General features: G+C 37.6%; 1 protein-coding gene and 1 long non-coding RNA gene across 4 annotated transcripts in view; one reads left to right on the top strand and one right to left on the bottom strand.

Moving 5' to 3' along the window:
• B3galt1 (beta-1,3-galactosyltransferase 1) overlaps window positions 1–26,490 on the top strand; it is a 580,596-nt gene that overhangs the window by 341,465 nt on the left and 212,641 nt on the right. The window lies entirely within an intron of this gene.
• Window positions 7,465–16,040, bottom strand: LOC115067132. The gene is made up of 4 exons (XR_003846565.1): window positions 15,937–16,040; window positions 10,670–10,855; window positions 8,812–8,933; window positions 7,465–8,691 (listed from the first exon to the last, which is right to left on the bottom strand). It is a non-coding gene; the product is annotated as an uncharacterized LOC115067132 (long non-coding RNA).

Genomic DNA, 26,490 nt, shown 5'->3' on the forward strand with positions numbered 1-26,490 from the left:
AAGCCTTTATTCCCTTCTGTTACCTAGCTCTCTTACTGAAGAGATTAAAAAATAAATTGAACTGAACTGGGAAATAATAGGCAAACTCAAAGCATCTTTGTCAGCATCTGAATAGATTAAGATTCTCAAGGCAATGTTATCTCTCCATCCCCTCTCAGGGATGCTCTGAGAAGGGCAGATTAAGGCGGAACACCTCTGCTGGTAGGTGGATAGATGCTCTGAAAGGTCTGCTCTGTGGCAGTTTTTTCTCAGTGTGCCACAATGACTGCTTCTAACCACTCTTTTACTGCCCATGCAGTTACAGTCTGTTGCTGTTTATTCTGTCATGACTTCCTGTGTCCTGAGGATGCACACTCATATATTGAATTAAGATGGATTTCTTTTTCTTCAATTCCTTCTTTGACATATTGATGTTGCTTAAATGTGATAGGAGGTGCTGAAATTATGGTGATACTCTTAAAAATATCTTGTTAATTACTTTTTATGTGTATGAGTGTATTGCCTGCATGTAGGCAGGTACACCCATGTCGTGCAATGCTCATGGAGGTCAGAAAAGGATGCCGGACCCTCTGGAACTGGAGTTACAGTTAGCCACCATGTGGTTGCTGGAATTTAACAAGGGTCCTCTGCAAGAGCAGCCAGTGCTCCTAACCACTGAGCCATCTCTCCAGCCCCAACTGTGATACTCTTTAAGAGTTTAGGGAAAAAAGATGATTCTGCTGTCACTAACATCCTATCTAGCTGCAATGCAAATGCATCAGGATGTTCCACCTTTGGTCAGTTACAGCTTTTCATGCCTATATACTATACTCATACACTTTAGATTTCCCCTCTCTCAAATCCCTTCCCACAGTCACTAAACCAATAATGGAAGTAACTTACTCATAAATCAGTAATAGTAGCAATGGTGAACAGGTGGGAAGTCAGAATCAAGCAAGTTCCTTACTTTATGGACCTGTGGTAATCATTTATCATGTGTAGGACACTATATAGTGCTTCTTGGGATTGTGAAAAAAACGGCAGGTCAATAGATTTCAGACCTTCAGTTGTGCTGATGAAATGGGTTTATGGCGGTACTGATCCATTGAGTATTGTCTAATCCATTTCAAAATGAATCTTAGAGAGCCACAAGTTCATACATTTCAACAATGACAATGGATTAATGATATTATATAATTCATTATTCGTATTGTCATTGCTGAAATATAATCACATTCTAGTGGCCCTCATGCAAACAAAAACATAGTCTAATGGCTTGACATTTTCTGAACTTACACCCAAATTGAGTCACCTTGCTTGAAGTGAGCTTCCAGGCTCCTTGTCTCCCTGTAGTCAGCAAGCCATCCTAGTCCACTCTGAAATTTCACAAGTCAGAGAAGAAGAAAGAAAAGGAAGGACAATTACCTGTGGGGTTTACAGGTATGACTGTTGTTCTCACCGTGAATAATGCACCCATCAGCCAAATGATGAGAAGCCAGACTCTAACCACTCTTTTAGAAAAAAGTTTTTGAAAGTAACACTGAATCTATGAAGCTCTTATATTTTATTATTATTTTGAAAATCCACTATTTCCATAGCATAATACTAAACATCAAATACCCAATTTAACTATAATTGTAGTATTAATTTACTTTTATTAAAGAACTTATATTCTTTTTTTTTTTTTTTTTTTTTTTTTTGTCTTTTTGTTGGTTGTTTTTTACCAGGGTCTTTCTAGTCACAGCCACCCTGAAAGTCATAATGTGAACCAGGGTAGCCTCGCTCTCACAGATACACCTGCCTCTGCCTCCTGAGGGCTGGGATTAAAGGCACATGCCACCACACCCAACAAGAGCTTATACTCTTATTAAAATTATTTACTTGTAAATATCAAGTATCAAATATAAAAAAATCATTCATTCAAAGCATATACATATTAAAATAATTAATTTCGGGTAACTTCGCCCTATTCATTCACATTTAAATTTTGGAGTAATTGAAATTTTATTACTTTTTTCCTATATTGTTATTACCTTAATTTAATCCACAAACTATAAATTAAGTTATCACTGTAGACTTCTACCAACAGCCAAAAAGGGGAAGATAAACTATATTATGTCAAATCAACCCTACTCCTTCTTATACACATGTACATAGAATAACCTTGAAGCACAGGTGCACTAAAGTTTCCATGTAGTCTCTTTGGAAAAATTTGAAGGACACATAAGCTTTCTTTGGTCTATCAATGTGTAGGGAATGTATCATTCCACAGATCTAGATGCAAAGGTAGCCTGCTGCCACTGCTGATCAGAAGAAATAATTCAGTTGACATCCAAATCATTGAAGAATTAGCTGTCTTGTGCATGTGGCTAACACCTCCATTCCACACTCCCTTAATGTCAGACCCAAACACCCTGGATAAAAGGTGCACTGTGTTAAGGCAGATGAAAGAGACCTTCTTTTGAGATTGTCTGAGAGACCAAAGAGGGAAAGAAAACATTCATTTTAAGATTAAGTGTTAGATTAGAATATTATTTGTCAGCATTGCAATACACAATATCTGGCATAAAATGATGTTCCAAATAACATCTCTGTAGATGCGTCCTTTTGATCTAAGCCATATGCTGTGAGGTGAGCCAAGTAGTGATAAAATATTTACCTGACTATATGGTTCTTTTTTGTCTTAGAAAAAGCTGACCTCACTTTCTTCCACTTTAAGTGAATATTGCCTAAGGCAGTCACCTCAGCTGTTACGTCAGAGTGGGGAAATGGTGAGAGGTGTCTGATGAACACTACACAGCCATCCTCAGTGTAGCCCTGTCACACTCCAGGGCTTTCCTTGTAGAGCACAGTGTTTCATGCAGCTCTGTGTTTTGTTTTACTTTTTTAACTTTTGCAATTTTCATACAGTATAGTTTGATAGCATTTAAATCTGCTCCTCTCTCTATATCCCCCCCACTGTCCTCTGACCCATTTAATGAACTCTTATACATATATTATAGAGTCTGATTTGTGTAGCAGATGGTAATTAACACAGAGACTGACAAATAACCAATGTGGATAGAACAAGAAGCCATAGAATACTTATCCCTGAATAGGAAAGTTATTTCAAACCTCTACCCCCCAAGACTCAGGGATCATTGCAGAAGAGGAGGCAGAAAGATTTTAAGATCCAGAGGAAGTGGATGACCACAAGAAAACAGTCTTCCGGACAGCTAATCATTTACTCATATGAACTCACAACAATGGTGACAGCATGCACAGTCCTATGCAGGCTCAACCCAGACAAAATCCCAGCATAGACATAGGGAAATGGGTAAGAAATCCCAACCTAACCTAAGGAACTTTTGTCTACAGAAGACAGCTCTGTTTTAACTCCTGTAATGGGAGATACCTGTGGTTTTCCTACCTTCTCTCATTGAAGGTCTTAAAACATATTTTGTTCTCCAGTGGCTTTTCCTTTTAAACAATCAAGTGCTCTCTAAAATTCTGATAGACTATGTCAAAGTCTTTTATTTACTTTATTGCTAGTTTGATTCCCCTCCCCACAAACGAGCTTTTTTCATTAGTTAATATGTCGTTATACATAATAGAAATCATACATCAATGGCTTTGGACCAGACATATCCCACAAACATGTTCTTTTTAGAGTGAATAATATCAAAATAATTGAATTAAATGCTAGCCTATAAAGTTTGGAGAGACTGACCATAAAAAATTTTAACTTATTGCTTCTCTCCAAAGTGCTCCAATCTTCTCATTTAAAAATTGCCTCATTTCCCTCATTTCTGTTGTTTACAGCCTTGTCTCTGTATTCCTTTGCAATTTAGATCTCAAATTTACACAGATGGAACCAACATCTCATAAATGAACACTTTTAAATATTTTGTGGTCATGTGTGTAGTATATGTGTGTGCATGTTTGGCGTGAGCATGCACATGGAAGCACAGGTCGACATGGACTGTCCTCTACTATAGGCACAACCTTATGTTTTGAGATAGGGTCTCTCACTGCAAAAATAGCTCACCAGATGACTAGACTGACTGGCCAGTGAGCATCTGGAATTTGCGTGTTTCTGCCTTCTGTGTGCCAGCGTTATAAATGTGTGAGACCACGCCCAGCTTTGGTCAAGAGTACCAGGGATACAAACTCAGGTCCTCATGTTTGCACAGCACACATTTTACTAAGCCATCACCCCAGCCAATATAAATGAATCTCTTCTATTTTTTCACAAATTGTTTATGTAAATTATGATTGTGCAATGGTCTGAGCATGTTTGGAATATTGTATGTGACCTGACTGTTCAAATCTTATTTGTAATGCCATCTCCAAATTAATTTATTTCATTCATTTCCTAATCCCAGCGCTGATAAACATTAACTCAGAACTTTGAGTAAGGTATAAAACAGACTAAAATTATAAATGTAGCCATAGAGTGCTTTGATTCAGTATGGAAAATAGTTCCCAGAAAGAGTATTGATAATGCATACCAGCACTGTTTTAATAATATACACCATCTATTAAATATTCTACATTCTAGATGGAGTACCTTTATTTGGATACAGCCAGTATTTCTAGTTTCCCACTTTCTGCTTTCCCTTCAAGATAGCTCAGAATTCACAATGGCCTCCTAAAATACTCAGATTGAGGCAATCAACTTTTTCCATCTTCCTGCATCAAGAGTTGAACTGAATGAAAAGGATAGATTATTAATATTATCTTCGAAAATTCCCTCTGTGTAAGATTTTGACATGATTTCATCTGAGTCTTGTCAGGATTAAGTAGAACAGTCCCTGTAAGCTTTCAGAACAATGTTTGGCAGGTGGTAAAGGCACAATACACCTCAGCTTTGACTGCATTTCTATCTTCACTCTCATTCTTCACAGCATTCTTTAACATCCTTGAGCATTCTCTGCTCAAAATCTTGTCCTTAAGCTTCCCCTTAATGACATCACACTCTTGTAATGTGGCTGGCTTTAGTGTTCTTTGACGGCTCCTTCTGCTCTTAGATTTGCAAATGTTGGAGTGTTGCAGAGCTTGGTACTCGGCCTTCTGTTTTCTGTCTACTTTCTTGCCATACTAACCATATCTAGTCCATAGCTTTGGGTGCTACTTCTGTGCTCATAACTAACATATTCCTTCCTTGGCTTTCACATTTTCATACTTCCTTCCTTAAGCTCCACACTGGTATCACCAAATGCCTTCATATATTTATTAGGCATCTCCAAATTTGGATTCCTGATTTCCTTCAAACATTCATTTCTCTCACTTTAATTTTTTTTCTTTCAAGGACTCTTTATTCATAAAATTAAAAATTTTATTTTTCATTTATTTTTTATTTTGTGTGTATGAATGTTATACCTGCATGTGTGTACCATGCACCATATCACACAGTGCCCACAGAGGTCAGAAGAGGGTGTCAGAACCCATAGAATTGGAGTTACAGATATTAGTAAGCCACCATTTGGGTGCAGGGATTTGAACCTGGGTCTTCTGCAAGAGCAGCCAGTGCTCTTAAATACTGAGCCATCTCTCCAGCCCCTCGAATAATTTTATTTTAAGCATCACATCATTCATCATGTCTCTGCTGGTTGACCCATTGCTATGCACACCCTGCAGTGGGTGAAAGTTCCTGCTGGTGTAGGTCTGCTTACTATGGCTGCAGACTTAGGGAGATGAGTTCAACAGCAACGACTCCCCACCTACTCCCCGACTTACCAGTTTCTACTCCAATTCTCGAAATAGAAATGGCCATAGATGCTAATGATATTTCACCATCAGGAGCTTTGAGCAGGAATTTTATTCTTCTCTAAAATCTAGCAAACCTAAAACTATGTATTAGTTTGTATTCCAGTGCCATAAAAAAGTGTGAAGAGTGCAAGAGACCCTGGTCCAATCCCCATTGCTAGTAATAAGCTAAACACAAACCGAAAACAGAGTGAAAGGTTCAATTCACCGTACAAGCCACTTGCTTTCTCCATGTTATGTTTCTGATTGCCTTCTTGGATTAGTGCTACGTAAACACAGTCCCACAGAAAGTAAGCCTTTTTTCAGAGATCTCAGTCTTACTCTCCCTGAAATCTTCATTCAGTTCCAGCTCAGTGTCAGCCCATCAGAGAAGATATCCTTAGAGAGCTGTTTGGAACTGAATGGCACACCATCATTTGGAACTCATGTGGGAAAAGAGAGGTTTATCATGACAATTGCTGCTTTGGTTGCTCTTGTCATTTCTGGAATGACTTTTATAGTATGGGCATAATCTGGACTAAAGATTTTTACCAACCTTGCACCAAAAAGTTACTGTTTGAAACATAAAACTCACTGAACCATGTGCTCCTCTTGTGACCTGCACATAAGACCCTAATCCCTCAGGACCCCTCTTGTCCTCCACCCAAGATAGTGTATGAATGCATGCATGCTTTACATGTCACAACACTGAAAGCTCTGATATCTCCTGCTTATCTCACTGAAAACAGTGAGAGAAATTGAAAAGTCTGCTTGTAGTTGTATGTGTGTGATATTCCAGGTCCAGAGACCAAAGGACAAGATTCTCTGATAAGGATGGGTTCTGTCTTTTTCAGCTGGAGACACTGTTTCTGTAAAAGAATGAGTGAAGTGTTTGCTGGGGAACAGAGTTACCAGACACATTTGAAAGAACAGGTGTTCAGCAGTTCAGGTCCACTCTTAACCTTAAAGTAATGCTAAGAGTTAGGCTTCCTCTTTTTTTTTTATTTGTTTTTATTGAATTTTTGTGTATTTCATACAGAACATCTCAAACAATCTTAATCATCTTTACACCCCCATCCCCTCTGGCACCCTCCCATAGCCTCCCCACTGGAATTCATATATTATATCATTTGTGCTAGGAAGCGGGGCGGGGGGGGGGCAGAAAGATTGTAAGAGCCAGGGAAGAAGTGCATGACCATATGGAAATAGAGCTCCTGGGACACTGATCATATGAATCTACAGCAATGGTGTCAGCATGCATGAAACCCATGCAAACTCAAGCAAACAAAAATCCAGCATAGAATTGGGGCTGGAGAAATGGGCAGCTGATCCCAATCTTAGCTGAAGAAATACTAGAGACTGATTACTGCTGGGTGGAAGAGCTGATCTTCCTAGGCTGTCTCTTTTTTAAGCATCAGCATAATGTGGCTTAGAAACCACATTATGGATAAGAATAATAAGACTGAACAAAATAGGTATTGAAGAGTTTTTCTCAAAATAGAAACATAATTCTTCATATAAGGAAGAGCTGTGCACCTACCATTTGACAAATTCTTATTATAAAGGAAAGATAAAACTAAATTACTTTAAATTTTTCTTGAAGTTTTAAAGTAAAATGATTTAGCTATATTAAGAATGAGAAATTCAAAGTACACACTCTAATTTTTATTGATGACACAAATATTTTAGAGATTTTTGTCTTCATTTTTGTTATTAAAGTTTTCTAATTAACAAGTACTAATTTTACACATTAATTGGATACATTGTGATATTTAAACACAGTCATGCAATATACACTGATTGAATAAGGTAATTAATATTTTATTTTCTACTCCCTTCTCTCCTTTATCATTTCTTTGTTTTTATTTTTCATTAGCTCTTTCTTCTTGACCAGGTCTCTCTATATATCCTGGGAATCTAAATCTTAATCATGCTTCCTCAGATTTACAATTGCTGGAATTACCAATACAGGCCACCAAGCCTATTTTCTTTATGTTTGAAACTGTCAAGCTCTTCTTTTCTAGATCTTTATAAAACATAATATTATTATGAACTGTGTTGCTATACATAGAAATTATCCCTTCTAATTAACTGTGTTTAGGTGTAACCATTGTCGAGCCAACCTCCCTTAACTGGTCCACCTTCGGCCTCACTTTCCGACTTCTAATAATCACTATTCTACATACAGGATGACAAGTTTTCAGCTCCTACATATGAAAGACAACAAGCAATGTTTATTTTTCTGTGCCAGGCTTATTTCATTTTACATACTCTCTTAAAATTGTTCCCATTTAGCCACAAACGACAGCATTTCTACTTCCTTGAGCTTAATAATGTCCCTCAGTGTAGATATGCATCTTTCCTTCTTCACTAGCTGATGAACACCTACTTCGATTTTATAGCCTATCAGTTTTGAATACTGCCACAGCGAACATTGGGGTTTAGCCATTTGTTTGGAATTCACTTCCTTTTGATAAATATCAGAAAGTGATGTAATTGGATCATTGATTTATTTGTTTTTTTGTTTTTTTTGAGGTCTTCATACGTTCTCCACAGTGGCTTTAGTAATTTACATTTCTACCAACAACGTACAGAAGTTCTTTTTTTCTCACATCTTTAGGAGCATTTATTGCTATTTTTATCACAATGATAACCATTCTGACTACGGTGAGAAATCTTGTTGTCGCTTTGAGTTACATTTCCTGACTAAACATTGAGCATATTTTTCATTTGTTTGTTAAACATTTGCATTCCTTCTTTTGAAAAGTTCCAATTCAGATCATTTAATTGCCCATTTTAATTGGATTACTTATTTTTGTTGTTATTGAGTTCTTTATTCTCCAAATATAAATAAGCCTGGATGAACAGTTGGTGCATATCTTCTCCTCAGCTGTCTCATCACTCTATCAGTTGTTCCCTTTGCTGTGGGGCTTTATGGCAGACATGCAAGAATAGTGGATCAGAGGCCCAATATAGAACCTAGAACTGTTTAAATATGAAAAGAAAACATAGGGAAGACACTTCAAAAAACTGGTATAAGCCATGAATTCTTGAAACACAGGAAACAAAAGCAAAAATAGACAAATGGAATTTTGTCTGTCTCACCTGCCATTGATAGCAATTATAGCTGGCATGAAGTTCATGTTGGGATCAAGTCAGAGTCCATAACTCCTATGCTTCATATACTGAGGGTAAATTGTCAACATTGGGCTCTCAGATCAGCTTTTCTGGTCAAGAAAGTTGAAAACTATGAAAACAAACCAGTTCAGACTGAAACTCAAATTTACAATGATGCTCAATGCTACCAAGGCAGAAAGAGAGAGGGGCAGAAAAGGAAAACCTACCGTATTACTCAAGACTTTCAAGGCACCCTATACCTTTTCCCTGCAGCTGTCATGGTGAGAGGGAGAGACAAGCACACATATCTATCTTTTGTAGATAGAATATATTCTTCCAACCTTTTTCACTTTCATGAGGTTCGTTGAAATGGAGTCTTATCCATTTACAAATGTAGAAGGTACAGGTGACATGGTAGTGTGGTTTGGAAGTCTGGGAACCTCAGACCAGGCCTGGTCTGTGGGAGCTGTTACCTTCCTGGCAATGATCATACTAGCAATCTGTATTATATCTCTTATGATGAAATGGAGCCCTAAATTATTTCCTTGAACTACCTTGGCATCACCTTTATCTCTGTTTCAGGTTTAGACACTGTCAGGATTTATAAATTGGATCTGACAAGCAACATAATCTAAAATCAAAAAGTAAAGTAAGTAGCACATGGTGGCTCATGCCTTTAATCCCAGCACTCAGGATGCAGAGACAGGTGGATCTCTGTGAGATCAATGCCAGCCTAGTCTACATAGAGAGTTCTAGGACAGCTGGGGCTACAGGGAGGCCCTGTCTCAAAAAAAATATTAAAGTAAGATAAAATAGCACAAAAAATTCAGAGTCTGAATAAAATAAAATAGTTCACAGTTCTGATAAGAGTGTTTAGAATCATTAACAATAATTATTGTTATAGCAATTATTATCCTGGAGTACTGTTGGTCTTTTTTTGATGCTAGAAGTCGCTGGAGTGTGCTAGTTTGGGAACCAAAAGACAAAGAGTTACAGCAAAAACAAGATCCATGACTGTGTCTCAGTTGTTTCAGATGAGGAGAAGCTCCTACTGACAGAACAAAGAAAGCATATGATGCAGTTTAATATATCTGGAGCTGCTGTTTTCTGTACAAATAGAAACAAGTGTGGCCATTGATTTGACTTATGTCTTTTTCCAATAGAAAGCCCAGAAAGCCCTGTGCCTGGAGATACTAAAAGAAACATTTTTCAAGCTGACCTGTTGAACTGATCTTAAATCTATTTTGTGGTTTTCATAAACAAGATCTACATAATGACACCAGTTGACATGCCAATATGGATGGGGGAAATTTTACAGGGTCCTACTTCTAGATGAAGGCAGTCAATCATTGCTGCCGATAGGGAATCAGTTTTCTCTAGGGATGAGCTCCCTGATGGGTTGTTTAATCCTAAGTGCTCAGCTCTAAACACTTGTTCATACTAGCACCACTAAATGGACTAAGTAGGGTGTGTGTGTGTGTGTGTGTGTGTGTGTGTGTGTGTGTGTAAAATTATTATAATTAAAGAAAAAAATCATGAAATTGAAATTCTCAAAACATAAAAATAATTTTAAGTATTTTACTAGCTTTTATTCTGACTGATATATTCCTAGTAAATTTTCTTTTGCACCCCAACAGGAACCTTCATACTCTGTTATCAAAACTTTGATGCCATTTAGTCTCAGAGTCCTGTTAACCTAAACTGCTAAAATGCAACTTCATATTTACTAGAGAAAGTCTGAGGCTTTGCTTTCAGAGTGCTTTTTTTTTTTTTTTTTTTGGTGTTTTGTTTGTTCAAAGTACACCACCAAACAATGTTCGTGGACAAGGCTTGCTTTATTTCTTACCATAATCCATTCCTCTCATCATCTTTAAGCAAAATTCCTTTTGAAGTGGGTAAGGCATAAATCTTACTAGTAAGTTCACTGATTTAAATTCGGCTGGTCACTGAAGTTCAAGAAAGGCTGCTTGACAAACCAGCCACCATATGCTCATGACCATGGCTCATTTTTCAGAACTCTTCCAGAATTCTTCTAGGAATAGTAAAAGAAAAAAAGAAAAAACAATTACAATGGAATTGAATGTTGACCAGTCTTAACAATGTCCAATTCTTCTCTGAAATTCAGTTTTTTCAGAAAGATTATACAGGCAATATATAATATTTAGCTATCAAACTATGAATTCAGATGGATAGCTGTGGACAGTATCAGAAACAACAAGCGCTGGCACACTGGACTGAGTGGCCAGCAGAGCTCACTAGGCTTCCATGGCTTTAGATGCATCTGAACTCTTCTACCCTAAGTCAATAAAAGCTTATAATTAGTGTGCAGGCTGTGACAAAATGTCCACTAACTACCAAGAGAATGACTCAAAAATAGTGAATGAAAAGAGCAGTGACTCATGTGTAAATTGTACCTGCCTGAATGACTTTTCCTAGTGAACAGTTTTTTGCTCCTTTTCTGAAATCACAAAATATTAAGTGGGATGAAAGCTTACGAGTGATCTCTTCTGACATTTCCTTTCACAGAAAGTCACCTTAGGCTTGATGAGAAGAAAAATCTTGGTACATATAGTGAATTAAATATCCTGAAGATAAGCTTCAAGAGGCTACCACAAACACCTGCCCCCACATCAGCCTGGTAAAGATCTACAAGCCTTTACAAGCAAACCAAGCAAGTTTAGTATAGAAACCAAAGGCTCTCTTACAGATCTGTGTTTTTGTGGGTAGGACCTGTGATTCTGCCAAACTTGCTTCAGTTCAGTTATCCTGATTAGAAGCAACTCTTCCTTGAACTAAAGGGAAGTGGGGGGAGGCAGCTGTTTTCTTATTACCCTGCTCCTCCTCACCTCCTCTTTTCCTAGTCCAGCCACAGTCTCTTTGCTTAACCCAACAATATTGTTGTAGACACAGGCAAAGCCGACTCTGTGTGCATCTGGTAGCTGTGTTTTGCCTTGTTTTTCAACCTGCCCTCAGCTACTGTCACATGATCCAATTAGAATCATAGCCACAGCAGTGGAAAATACTTTCATATGCTTGTGAAAATGCATCCAGCAAACCAAACTTAATTGACCTGGTTCTGAAACCATCTATCAGGAGTAAGGCCCTCCTCAACCGTTAACGATCATTGACTGACCAAATGAAGCATTTCTCTGATAATACATTTTGAACACAGGTGGGTGTTAACATATTTGCATAAGTAGTTTGTAGCATTTGAAGGATTTTAATATGAAATGGTGATTTTTTTTCTTTTTTTCTTGAGAAAAAAATTATTTTTTATGCCACTGGGTCCAAAACATATTCTTGAAATCTCCTGATAAACATCGTGTAGCAACATTTGACTTGGCTTAGTCTGTTTGGCTTAGACTCCCTTCTCATCTTCCCTTCCATACTGGAAAAAATGTTTTTATTGTGATAGATTTCCCATGGCACCTGCCTTAAGCAGCTTTCAGTGGGACATGGAACTTCTCCACCACCATCTGTTTAAACCTTACAAGTGACCATGTTTCCCTTGAAAGCCTCACCTTCATTTTTGTATTGATCATTGCTTGTGTGCAGGAACGCAGTTGTTTTGTGTGCCCTGCTTGTACCCTGCAACTTGATCCAATTTATTTATTAGCTTCAGTTTTCCTAACGGATCATTTGCATGCACCACAGATAAGATCATTTCACCAACAAATGCCTTTTCTTCTTCCTTTCAATCTGGGCGTCTTTTGTTTATTTTCCTAGCTTATTGATATGGCTAGAATTTGTAGTACAGGCATCTTTCTCTTGTTCCTACTCCTCTACTTTTTGGTCTTATATCACTGACCATGACATAACTTCTGGGTTTTCATCAATGCTCTTAGCCAGGTTGAGAAATTTCTCTTCTCCATCTACTGTGTTGAGTGGTTTTCTGTTATTGTGAATTGGTTTAGGATTTTGTCATGTACATTTCTGCATCAATAAAGGTGTTCATATATAGCCCGCATTCATAATGTCAATGTGTTACATTGATTGGCTTCTGTGTAAAACCATTTTTGTATTTCAGTAGCAAATTCCACTTAATATTCTGCCAGATTCTATTTGCTAGTAGTCTATTAAGAATTCCTGTATCTTTATTCACAAAGAACATTAGCCAGTAATTGTCCTTTCTTATGATGTCTGCTTGGGTTTAGCCTCAGGGTAATGCTGCCTGGTAGGGTGAGTTAGAATGTATTCCTTCTTTTTCAGAGAGATTTTAGAAAGATTGCTATTCTCTAGATGTTCAGAAGAATTTACCAGTGAAATAATTGATCCTGGGCTCTTCGCTGTTGGAAAGGTCTTTGGTCATCTAGCTTGATCTCTTTTCTTGTAATATGTCTGTTAGATGTTCTATTATTTCATAAGCAAATGTGGCAGCTTCTGTGTTTCTAAGATCTCTTTTAAAATCACATTTTATTTCCTTTCTATCATCAGAGGTTAAATAAAGCTGGAGATCAGAATAAGGATGTTATCCTCTTATAAGTAAATCTAAGTAGAAATGTGTTAACAGAACCAAGCCAGTTTCCTCACCAAAATAAATCAGAGGAGACAGGTAAGTATCTCTATTTTTTGTATAATAAATGGTTCCTAATTATATATTTTCCATACCTTGAAACAAAATTCCTAAGGAAAATAGATCTGAGATTTTACCCCCAAAGATTTTTCTAGACTTATGTTTTGTTTTGTTTTTGTTTTCTTCTAAAAGATAGATTGTCCTAGGTTCTTGCTGAAAAGAGCCCTCGGTATCTATGAAATAACTCTTTGGTAGAGAATTCATAATACAATTCACGTGTCCGTTTTCTGATTATGTTCCCACAGCTAGAAATTGTGCAGCAGCTTGATACACATATCCAGACCTGAAACAGCAGACGAGTGGGCCACTATAAACATTTTGCAATAATTAGCCACTCAGAAAAAAGAGCTTAACCAAAAAACGTTACTCACACTTCAAACATGCCTTTTGCATGTTTCTATGAAACAACTCTTTGGTAGAGAATGCATAATACAAGTCACTTTTCTCTTTTCCCACAGCTAAAAATTGTGCAGCAGCTTTATATACATACTAGACCTGAAACAGCAGACGAGTGGGGGCCACGGTAAACATTTTTCAATAACTAGCCACTCAGAAAAAAGAGCTTACCCAGAAAACATTACTCACACTTCAAACATGCTTTTTGCCTAAACATCACTACTTCTTAAATTCAGAATCAACTAAATTATCTTTTACCCTCAATAGTCAGCAGTGATAATTAAGCTAAGCTTCTCCATTCAGAAAGGAAAGCAAATAAGTTTTAAAATGCAAATGTGCACACACACATACATTTGCCCCCACACACACGGAGCTCACTTGCTTCTCAAGTTCATTCAGTAAATTTTAACTGAACACCTATTATATGCTATATGCGAATTATGTTAAGTTATATGCACAATAGTGATTAAAATAGATTTGTTTTGTCAAAGATTTGGCACATGATTCTTTTTATCAGACTTAGTTAATGAGAATCAGCCTTTTGTCACACCCGGAATTCAGTAGTAGAGCTGGACAAAACAGTCGGAGGTTCACATACAGTGGAGAAGTTAAAGGGTAATTCAGCAGTGACCCCAGCACTTCTGCTGCCTGGGAAACAGTTAATGGCATACCCAGGAAGTATCATGGAGTGTACAAAAGAGCATGTATTTGCAACTTGAACACTGACAAAGACGCGATTCTTCCTGCCAAAGAGGGTAGAATAAATGTTCCCTCTGCCCCAGCACACCCTGCTCTGCTGATCCAGCAGAGAATGCTGAATGCTCACTATCAACACAAGGCTGCAGGGTCAACCAAACCAACAAGAGCCACACCAGGGGTTAACAAGGAAGGCAGAAAGCCAGCATTTCGCCGACCATATTGGGCAAAGCAAAGCCTTGAAACTATCGAGAAAGGCTGAACCCAGCAGAATCTCAACAGGCAAGAGTGACAGTCTGCCATCAGCTAGGGGAGAGTTAGGAGTAGCCAATCTCAAAATAGCCTGGAAAAGACTGGTACTAGAGAAAAGGGCTCTGTGGATCCCATGCCAGATGAGCCTGTTCTTGTAACACAGAACTGGGGCCAACCTGGAACTGAATTCCAAGTCTACCATGATCCCGCTGGGACATTGAGTTGCTTACTAAACCACTCAGAAGCTCAGATGTTTTGCCTGCACACCAAGTTTACAAGATGTGAGACTAAGAGAAGTGAATGTAAAGTAGGCATTAGATAAATAGAAGTTGCTTTTATTCTGAAGGAGGTGTTCAGCCATCACAAAGGAATGGTAGTGTTCTTAAAGTTCCAGTCTGTCTCTGTCTTCCACCATTCCATGTCAAGTGTCAAATCGGTATGACTGCCTTGCAGCTAGATTTTAAATGCTTTCCTTCTGTCTCAGAGAGGCACACCTTTGGATGCCTTTCTTACATTTAAGTTATATGTGTATCTGTTAACCTCTTATTCCTCCATTCTTGGTTCTGTTTAGTGACTGACCCATTCATTTGTTTTTTCCCCAGTGACTGTCATAGCTTTACACATGGTAGACACAAAACTTAAATATTAATAAATATTTGATATTTTGCATGCCTTTAATTACTTCATTCACATTTTTAATATATTTTACTTTTAAAATTTCATACAATAAAATGAAGATGTTTATATTATGCACATGTGTGTATGCAAGCATACATACAGACATACACATGCATAGTGCTTATAGAAGAAGGAAAAGACCTCACCAAATTTGTAGACGATACCTGTCCTGTTCATAGAAAGGAATATCTACAACTGAGGCTTTTAAAAATATTTAGGTTGGGGCTGGAGAGATGGCTCAGCTGTTAAGAGCACTCGCTGCTCTTGCAGAGAACGGGGGTTTCAGTTCCCAGCACTCACAATAACTGCAGTTCCAGTGATCCATTGCCTTCTTCTGGCCCCCAAGGGCATTGCATACATGGGTGCACTTACATACATCCAGGCAAAGCACTCATACACACAAAATACAAATGAACTTCACAAAATAATTTGTGTGTTAAATTATTACAAGTATATGAAGAAGACTCCTCCACAGTGCTTCAAATAAAGATTTTGTGTAGTAATTTGTCTATTATTACCTGAAAAGTATTTAATATAAAAGGTCTGAAGAAGTTAGGCTTCAAAGCAGCAGGCAGTCATTCAGTTGTGGTCAGTGTAGACCTTAACCACAGCGCTTCATTTCCTGTTGACTGTTGCTAATTTTAGGCTTTAGGCTCACAGACAACAGTTGTAAAACCCTGAAAATTCCGTGAATTCATGTTTAAACACAGCATTTCCCATGATGATCTTACTGTTAATTATTTTTTAATAAGTAGCTTCTATCCAAGTATTGCAGAATCTGAGCTGTCAGTGTTGAAAGATAGGAAAGTGGAAAGAATGACAGTGTTTCCCTGGATCACAGAATTACTACTGCAGAGCAAAGGGGATTTAGAAGTCTACAGGCTCACACCCCATACCACCCCACCTCATGCTGCTTCTCTCTACCGTGTTTACAGGAGATGTTGCAGGCTCATCCTCTGGATGGGTGACCCCATTTGCTGAGGAGTGCGTACATTCAGGGTAAGAGTCAACACTTGACTTTCCCTGGAGCCACAAGAATTAAAATCTCAGACTACTTTAGTAGCTAATCACTGTGTATGCCACCACTGCCGTTATCATTGTAAGAGTTCACTGGTACGCTTTATCTAGACTGTTTTCTCAGTTCATGGTCCAAAGTCTTACCATTCAATCTTTGTTCTTATGATTATCCTGGGCCATTGATTTGATGGATTGCTGAGCAAAGTCCTTGGTGTTACTCTTGTTAAACAAGAAACTGGTAATGTAACCTGTCTTCTGAACAGACCTCTCTGCACGGCAGCAAAGTGGTGGTTTAAAGTGTTGCCTCTGATTTCAGCATGATTGGATGGGTGACATCCTGGCTTCAACACTTACTAGTTATGACATGATCCTGGGCTTCTTAGTTTCTGTGCCTCTGTTTCCCCTTCTATAGAAATGGAAATACTTATACGGGACATAAGATTGTTCTGAGGATGAAATAGCACTCATTTTGCTCAGACTCTTTGGGACTTAGAATGTATTCAATAATAGTACTAACTACTCTGAACCTCACTGAATGAACATATAACAAACCACATAGCTATTACCTACTTCTGCTCTGTTTATCAGCTACGGAGCTGATTGTCAGGCTGAGTACTGAGATTCCAGCCTGTGAATCTTGGCTAGCCTAGAGGCTCACACTTTTTCCAGCCCAGGAATAAATGAGAAAGGGGGTAATTCTCTGAAAGTCTGCATCTAGATTTTCTCTGTTCTCCTCAAACCAATGGTTTCTGTTTATGTTTTGTTTAACTTAACTTTTGGGTTCTATAATGATACCGTCATTCATACTCCTACTCTAAACACTAGATCAGTGATGAGTAATGTCTGCCTCTGTCTAATTGCCAGTGAAGGACAGCGAAAGCAGCTATGACAAAATTAACCAATAAATTCCACCAGTGAAGAGAGGTGACGAATTTGACTAATATTTTTTGAAACCATATTCTTTTATATAAATTTGGAGTTACACGTAAACATTTATACTGATATCCTTTTCAATCTAGTTAGTCTTAAAGAAAAAAAATTACCCAATTAAGATATGTAAATCTCATCTGGTGAAAATTATTGGTCATGCATATTTTTAAATTGAATCTTAACACATTGAAGAAGATTAATAATGAGACTGTTCACCTTTATAACCTAGAAAAATAAACAACTTTATAGCCTAGCACAGGCTAACACTTAAGGGAATTCCATAATAAAGCTCAGAAAAGTAGGAGCTCAATGGAAAGAGCTGTGCATTGAAGAGCTCAGAAGAAATAACCCAAGCATTTGACCCGATACAAATCACTGTTCTTTGTTCCTAGACCACAAATAGCACTGACTAAATTCGTTTACATAGTCTTTAAAAACAATTTAAGGTCTAAAGTCAACATATTATTATACATACACAGAAATTATAGAATCACATGGAAATGAAACACCATTCCTAGCAAGAGTGTTCATAAAATATATTTGAGACTTTGGCAATGTGTTTTGAGATGAGAACATGAGAATCTGCTTAAAATTGTTTATTAACAGTTGGTAAATCATTTTCCCAATTTTTCTCTGTGTGATACAGATGGAAGGCTAACATCTTCCAAATTCATTTCTCAGTTACACATATGTGTAAATTAGCCTATGCAAATTACAATTTTTCTTGTGCACTTTATTGAATTCTATTAAAGCTGTTTTTAGAACTGATTTTCATATTGTTGTATATTTTTGAAAATTGACAATACAGGCCTATGAGCTGATCCAAAAGACTTTTTAAAAATTTGATTAAATGTCAACAAACTAATAAGATCCTTCATTTATATCTAACTTCACTCACTACTAATAACTTCATTTGCATGAGTGCCAGTTTCAATTTGAAAAGTGCTAGAATGTTTCTTGTTCTGAGCCAGCCACTCTGGACTGCCTCTTCGTGGCAGGCAGACTGTCTCATTGTAATCTTGGGGACTAGGTTGTCTAGAGGACTCAGATAGCACTACTGTTTCCTCTGTTCCCATCCCATGGACATCTACCACATGGGTCTGTAGAATATTCAGCTTCTACAGCAGTGAGTATATTCAGGCAGAAAACTATTTAGTATTTGTCTTATTCCCACAAAGTTTTCCGATTCATATCATGGCACATCCCCTTGTCTTACCCATGATCTTGTAGAGCCTAGATTTACTTTTGCAAAATTAATCATTTGTATGTCTTGTTCATAGTTCAGTACTGAGGTCTAATCACATGGATACTTGGAGATTTGGGGGCAGAAACAAACAAAGTAGCTGCAACAAATTTTAACATAAAATTCATTGTTAAAAAATTTCAGTCATTGTTCCTTATAGAGCTGTACTTAATGGAGGTGAATTTTCTAACACAGTGTTAAGAACTTTTGCAACTTGCTACTATATGAATTTCAGTTAAAACTCTAAGGAATCTAAATTTAAGTCACTATGCTATTAAGGAAGAAGAATTGCATTTCAGTGTCTTGTGCTTCAAGCATGTAATTGGAAAGAAAAAGGCATCAAAAATGAGAATAATGACAAGGCACTCAGGCATTGAGTTGACACATTTGAAATGTGTAATGTAGCCTGGATTAGCCATCCAGAAAATATTACTGATGCAGCAAAGGGAAAACTGATTATAGTACACAATCTGTAAAAAATTTGACTGTGTTCATTTCATACTCAGTTTGGGTGCTCCCCTAATTGACACAGTGTCTAAATTTTGGAGAGAAATGGAAACCAAAAGGGATGCACAGACCATTTCTGCCCTATCTTACAGAAAAATCAGTGCTCAGAAAATCCCGAGGACGTCTGCTATATACCATGTTCCATGCAAAGGAAAAACCTAGTGAGGAAGAGAAATGGGAAGAGGACACTCAGAAAGATCATGCGAATGGGGACAGATGAGTTAGCAAAGTTTGAATCTCAAGAGAGATAGTCGCGCTCAAGGATGAGATCTGAGAAGTTGTCAGCTATAGGTCACTGAATCCTCAGGCCTGGTCTAGATCGAGAGAGGAGATTAAGGACTATGATAAAAGTAGAGTCTATAAAGAAAGCTTATGATTCACTAATGTTGAAGGGGTGGACCTGAGTAAGGAAGACTGTACAGCAATCTGAAAGGGGATACGTCAGTGCTGAAAAATATATACTAGCATATCTCTGCAGCAAAAGGAGAGAGAAATCTTGGTGGATATGCAGTCACCTATTCACATGTTTAGGTAGGCGATCCATTTTCAGAATGTATGAAATTCCACTAGTTACATTGTGAGTCAAGTGCAAATTGTGATTATTAAATTTGGACAAAAAGCTAATAAATCGTTTACCAAAAGTTACAGTGACAAAGAAAATGTAAAGTTATTTTTAAACATTCTGGAACATTAATAGTCAAGACATTCATTTAGCAATAACCATCTAGTAAAATTGTAACATTAAATTTCATGCAGTGTTAGTTACTTTTCATAAAGCAGTAACAAATGCAACATAAGGGAGGGAATATTCATTTTGGTTCATGCGTTAGAGTTCAGTCCGTCATGGTGGGGTGGGCATGGCAGCTGGCATTGCTCAGTCCACGGCCGCTGGAGCTTGGAGGTGCTGCTGCTTCCATCTTAGCAGATCATAAGTCAGAGTGGTAATGCCAGAACCAGAAGCATATTGTCACCCTCAAGTCTCACACCCAGTGACCCACTCCTCATATTGTCTCCTTCAAGGCCTGTACTGTGATCCACTTCTTTTTATAATTTATTTGACGGTGCCAAACTTGTATACAAAACACTGTGGTCACCATGTCCCCCCTACTAACCTCTCTTACTAGGTCACATATCTTAAAGGTTTCACAAAGCACACCACCAGCTGGGAACCAAGTGTTTCAACACTTAAACCTATAAGGAACATTTTACATCTGAACCATACACGTGATATAAAAAAAAAGCCTACATTTGTTTACTAAAGATGATTTAAAATTTTTTCAATATACATTTTGTTAGTTCCAAACTGACTTGATTCCATTAAGCAATCAGATAAAGTGTTTTGGTGCTTCATGACATTATCATTTTCCTACACTCTAGATGATCAGCATGCAAAATTAATTCATTTGTCTCAATAGCCAGAGCATACCTATAACCAGTGGATGAACTTTGGAACCTGGAGGCTGGAGCTGGAGCACAGGCCATGGAGGAATACTGCTTACTAGCTTGCTCCCATGGCCCCCTGCTTAACCTGCTTCTTTATACAACATAGGCCTACCTGCCCCAAAACAGCATCACCCACAGTGGACTAGGCCCTCACACATCACTCAATAATCAAGAAGATGCCTCACAGACACAGACACAGGCCAGTCCAATGGAGAGAATTCACTAATTGAGGCTTCCAGTACACAGGTCTGTCAAGTTGACAACTAAAGCTATCTAGCACAGCTATCAAAAACTAAAGTATACTCTGAAATTTTCTATTGTGTTTATAAATAACTATTTATTAAGTAACCCTACCTGCCTAGAATTCTTGATTAAAATATAAGGATATAAGCAAAACAGATGAGACTCATGAACTTTTTAGGCATTCATTACTGACAGATATTAATATAATTAAAAATATACACCTATAAGAAGAAACTATCAGTCATTGAGAGTTCTATTGAGATAAGAAAAATGAGGGCTGGTGAGATGGCTCAGCAGTTAACAGCATTTGCTGCCAAGCCTTATAACTTGGGTTTGATTCCCAGAACCTAGATGGTAGAAAGAGAGAATTGATTGTCACAAGTAGTCCTCTGAGATCCACATGTGTCCAGGGGAAATACACGCAAATACATACATACATACATACATACATACATACATACATATGTATGTTCCATTGAATGCTTAATGCTATTAGAAAAGTGCTACAGAACTGGAGAAATTGATGATTTACAAGTGAAGTTTAGTTGCAGTTTTTAGAACCAGAAACTGACTATGAGACAGTACAGCCTCATCAATGATAACAAAAGAGAAGGGCTATTTGCAAAATGAGAAGTAGTTAGTTGTAGCTCTTCCCAACACTGCTTTCAGAGACCTCATTTTGGTAGCCTGAAGGCAGTATTTATGTCATGAAAATTGGCCAATTAACATAACTCAGAGATTTACTTTTCTTGGACTACTATTTGTTAAACATTTATTAGCACATCAGTGTGGCCAAGGGAAAGAATAAGTTGACATATTTTATCTTTGGAAGATAAAACATTTTCTACCAGGTGCTGTCTATTGATCTCTGTGAGTTCTGAAGCCAAGTCATCAGGATAGTGCAGGAGACTGGAGGCAGGTAAGTAACATCTGGGTGGTTGCTGAGATTGGATACTGTGTGGCTTCATGTATTCAACAGAAGTTAGAACTGGATGACCCTAGCAATTTATCCCACCTTGAAAACATATTGTTTCTTTTTAAATGTGGCTAGTAATAAGTAAAAATTCTATTTCTCGGTTTATGTTTTTAAATGATTTTTTCCAAAATTTTCTGTTCTAAAAGTTTTAATCGCATATTTTTATTTTCCATGTATTACCACTATCCGAGTATTCATTAACTTTCATTTTTAAAAGTCTATAATTGTGACTAAGAACCCTACTGCACTTTTGATTTTTTTTAAAAAAGAAGACAGATAAAAACAGATATGTATTCAAAAAATTTAAATTAGGCAGCTTGTATAAGAGCTTTAATTAGAAAAATCTAGACCAGTTATATGTATTCTTCTTTGTGACTTCTCACTTTATTTGCAGGATTAATTGCTAGCCTCTGCCAGTAGCTGTTCTGTTGTTTCTTTGGCCAACAGGAGCAGCAGGAATACTACAGGGAACTTTAGTGTATATAATTAGACAGAAGCCTTGGGCAAATGAACAGTCTGATGAAAATTTCAGTACTGAGTTACTGGATGAATGTATTAAAATTTTATCAAAATAAAACAGGGAAACAACAATTGGCAGTATACATATTAGAAGTTTTCTTCTACTTTTTTGTGGAGTACTTTACTTATTAGTTCTTTAGCAGCTTCTAAGCAACTTTAATTTCTCAGGTACCTATCCCCATGAATTATACAGAGGCAGGAGAAAACAAGAGGAAGCAATCTGTTCTTCCATGTGGACAGCAGACCGGAAGAGCAAATACTGGAAAAGTCCACATGCGTGGAGTTCTCTTGCTCCGTGGTAAAGCCAAAGAGTCATTTGTAAAGAGACCATTTAAAATACTGCATGTGTATGGTATTTCTGTAGTCTAGTGTGACTTACTAATATGTGAGTTCTTTGGAATGTCACTAATGCTGTTCTTTTATTAAATTTGTTTTTATTGAATTTTGTGTATTTCATATAGAATATCTCAAAAGATCTTAATAATCTTTATACTCTTGTCCTCATTGGCACCCTCCCATAACCCCCCACTGGAGCCCATATACTTTGTCATCCTTGTTGAGGCCCACTGTGTCAAGTCAGTGTCCCCAGGCGTTCCCCACTGCAAGTCCATCCACTGAGGTCTAGTCAGCCTATCCAGAGTCATTTGTTTTAAGATCAGCTCTTCATCACTTAGCAGTTATCAGTTTCCAGTTTTTCTTCGGCTAAGATTGGAGTATGCTGTTCATTTCCCAAGTTCTGTGCTAGGTTTTTGTTTGCCTGAGTTTGCATGGGACTTGTGTATGCTGACACCATTGCCATAGAATCATATGAGTAGGGTTGCAGGAGCTTGTAGGACTGTTTCTATATGGTCTTCCCCTTCCTCCCTGGTTCTTACAATTTTTCCACCCACTCTTCCACGATGGTCTCTGAGCCCTGAGTGGGTGAAATTTAGTATAGGAGTCCTGTCCAAGGACCACTATTCTGCAGACTCTTATTCTCTATGGTTTGGCCATTTATGGCCTTTTGTGTTCCTGGCCCTCTGTTGCTTGAGGGAGCTTCATTGATGAGAACTGAGAGATCCATTAGTGTCTTCTTTAGCCCTGTTCTATGTTCCACATGTCTTAAGTGTATATATTGCATTGTAGATGTGTCACTTAGGCCTGGGCAATTCACAGACAATGTCTGTATGTGAACAGTTGTGGTACTTGGTAATAGTCTCTGTACAGTGCAAAATAAGCTTCCTTGATAAGTGGTGACTGGGATATTTGTCTGTAAATATGATACATATTTTTCACATAGTAAAAGATTCTTATCCTTGTCACATCACAGTAGCTGAGTCTTAGGGCATTTCAGAAGAAGAAAAACATCCCTTCCTTTTTCCCTAGAATGGAAATAAGCTATTACTTTTACTCAGGAATCAGCTGTGGCATTAGCGAACAAGGATTCATAGTGATGGTTACACCAGTACAAGCCTTTCCTGACTACTAACCAAGTACAATATTAACATCAGTATCAGGAACTCTTGATCTGAATCTGCTCTGGTCTCTCCCAAGAACATATTCCCAGCACAGAGCCCATTCCATGCAGTTATTATCCATCATTGGCACAACTCCAGGAAGATGGCATACCCACTCATAAACTAAGCAGCATTGAATAAGTATAGTGGTACTCTATGACAGAGAAATGTGAAGTTGATACTCATTTGGATACTAGATTTTCCCACTTGAGCATTTAGATGTCTTTTTGACTACATATTTTCCTAAAATAAAGATACAAACCTTGGAAATGATTACAGGAATTTGTCTCAATTTGCTATTTTGCCCTCTCTTTTGTGGTTTTCTGCTTATGAAAATGGAAAAAATGATGGCACCACAGTGGGTACTTGACCTGTGTGTAAACGGTCCAGAAACAGTCTGGTTCCTGATACTTCAGGGAAGAATTTTAGTGCAATTAAATTCAAGGGAGATCCAGTACTAAAAGGGTGAGCTTGCAGTTCTCTAAGATAGCAAAGGCATCTTAAGAAAGAGATGATTCTATCTTTGTGATCTTTTCAGGTCTCAGGAGCATTAGTACTTTTTATATTCTAAATTCTTACATACTATTTCTAGAATAATCCGTGAAGGTATGATGTGAATTAATATCTGTGGAGAATATTTCAAAATACAAGTTGAGAGGTAAGGGTCTTGATCATTTCATTGTACATGAGAGTCTCACCATGGCTAGAAAAAGTTTGCTATACCATGGTAAGCCGACTAACAGGTAACCACCCTTTCTGACAGCAAGATCCACCAATGCTGACATTTTCCTTTTCTCCAGATCACATGGGCTTCACAGAACTATTCATGGCTGTTCTCCAACCTGCAGTAATTCTATGTGCCCATTGCATTTTCTTAGGTTTTATTTTAATGTATACTTTTTATTGAATTTTTGTGCATTTCATACAGAACATCTTTATTATTTTTATACTCCCTCCCCATTTCACACCCCTCATACTCCCCAACCATATTTCATGCCTTCTGTCATACATGTTAAGGCCTAGTGAGTCAAGTTTATGTACCTAGATGTCCCTCAGTGCAAATTCACCCACTTGAGTTTTGTCAGTCTATCAGGAGAGCCTCATTGTATCTTAAGATAAACGTTTCAGAAAAAACTAAGAAAGTGAAAATATGTGTAGCTGAAAAAAAATCAATGAAATAAGGAAATTAGGGAGAATTTTCTGGACTGCTCCACTGCTTTTACAAATTTGATAAATAGCCTCTGAAGAATTGCTCCTGATAGCTTGTCATTGTTAATGCAATTTGTAGTCTTCAGATGTGTATTTGATCAACTGAAATAAAAGGAAAAGGGATACATTATACGCTCTACATTTTCTTCATAGTTTGATGAAGCTTAAATCTACAATGCATGATGGACAGTCACCACCATCACTCAGCCTACAAAAAATCTAATTGAATAAGTGAGAAATATCCCTAAACATATGGAAAACAATAGTGTCACCTTCTTATCCTCCAATTACAATGTGTAAAATCTTGTTAGAATTTTTATCGAAGATGCTTTTAAAACTCTTTGTGTTTCATTAAACTCCAAAGCAATTCTGTAATATACTATGGAAATGGCTGAACTGCCGCTTGAGCTACTTACTCTATGGAAAAGTCCATACACAACGGCATTAGCACTCTGTCCCCAGGAAGGCCAATCTGTAAGACTGATTTCTTCAAATTGATAAACGTTCTGACTGCTTGGATTGCCACCCACTCCATTCGAGGTCTTCTGAACTGTTGCTCTAGAGAAGGGCTTCTGGCATTTGGAACTGCATAGTTCTGCACTGATGAGAGCTGTCCAGTTTAACAATTTAAGATCATTCTTAGCTCTGAAGGCCAGAAACAACTCCGTCCACAAATGTGACCAGCAAAAATGTCTTCAAGCTGGGCCCAAGGGCAGATCTCTATAATCCAGCTACTAAGGATAATTGTAAAGCAAAGCCTACAAAGTGAGTTTAAGGACAATATAGGAAATTAGTGAGATCTTGTCTCAAAATATAAAGTAAAATGAGAGCTAGTAATGCACCTCAGTGATTAAGTGCTTGCTTAGTGTGCATGTGCAAGGCCCTAAGGTCAGTCCTTAGTACTGCCCTCTACCCTGCAAAAAGAAAAGTCTCCAACTATTCTTTGATATCCTCTGAGGGACAAAATAAACTCTGATTAAGACATTCTTCTAGACAACTCATTGCCAAACTGGGAAAGCCCTGGGAAAACCCACTCTCATTCATGAGATGATGCTGATCAGATGTGATACCAGGGGATGTGTTAGGAAATTTTATACAAAAACCCTAAAAGCAGAACTATAGGTGCTCACAGGTCTTGGACTCCTTATTACAATACAAAACTATACCTCAAAGTAAGTTAGTGACAGCCCTGGGTTTGAAGGCAGGAAATATGGCCTCGACTTTCCTCACTATTTTCTGTAAGGGAAAAATGTTAAATCTTCAAAAGAAAAATAAGACAGAAATAAGAAAGAAAAAACTTTTTTTGTCATATATGCAGCCTAGATTATAAGCACATGTACCCATACACACACAAACACACACACGCACACACCATGAAGGCAGAAGAGATATGCATGAGAGAGATGATAGATAGATGATAGATAGATAGATAGATGATAGATAGATAGGTAGATAGATAGATAGATAGATAGATGATAGATTAGATAGA

Source organism: Nannospalax galili, unplaced genomic scaffold (assembly GCF_000622305.1).
Source record: "Nannospalax galili isolate Female #2095 unplaced genomic scaffold, S.galili_v1.0 scaffold165, whole genome shotgun sequence".
NCBI lineage: Eukaryota > Metazoa > Chordata > Mammalia > Rodentia > Spalacidae > Nannospalax > Nannospalax galili.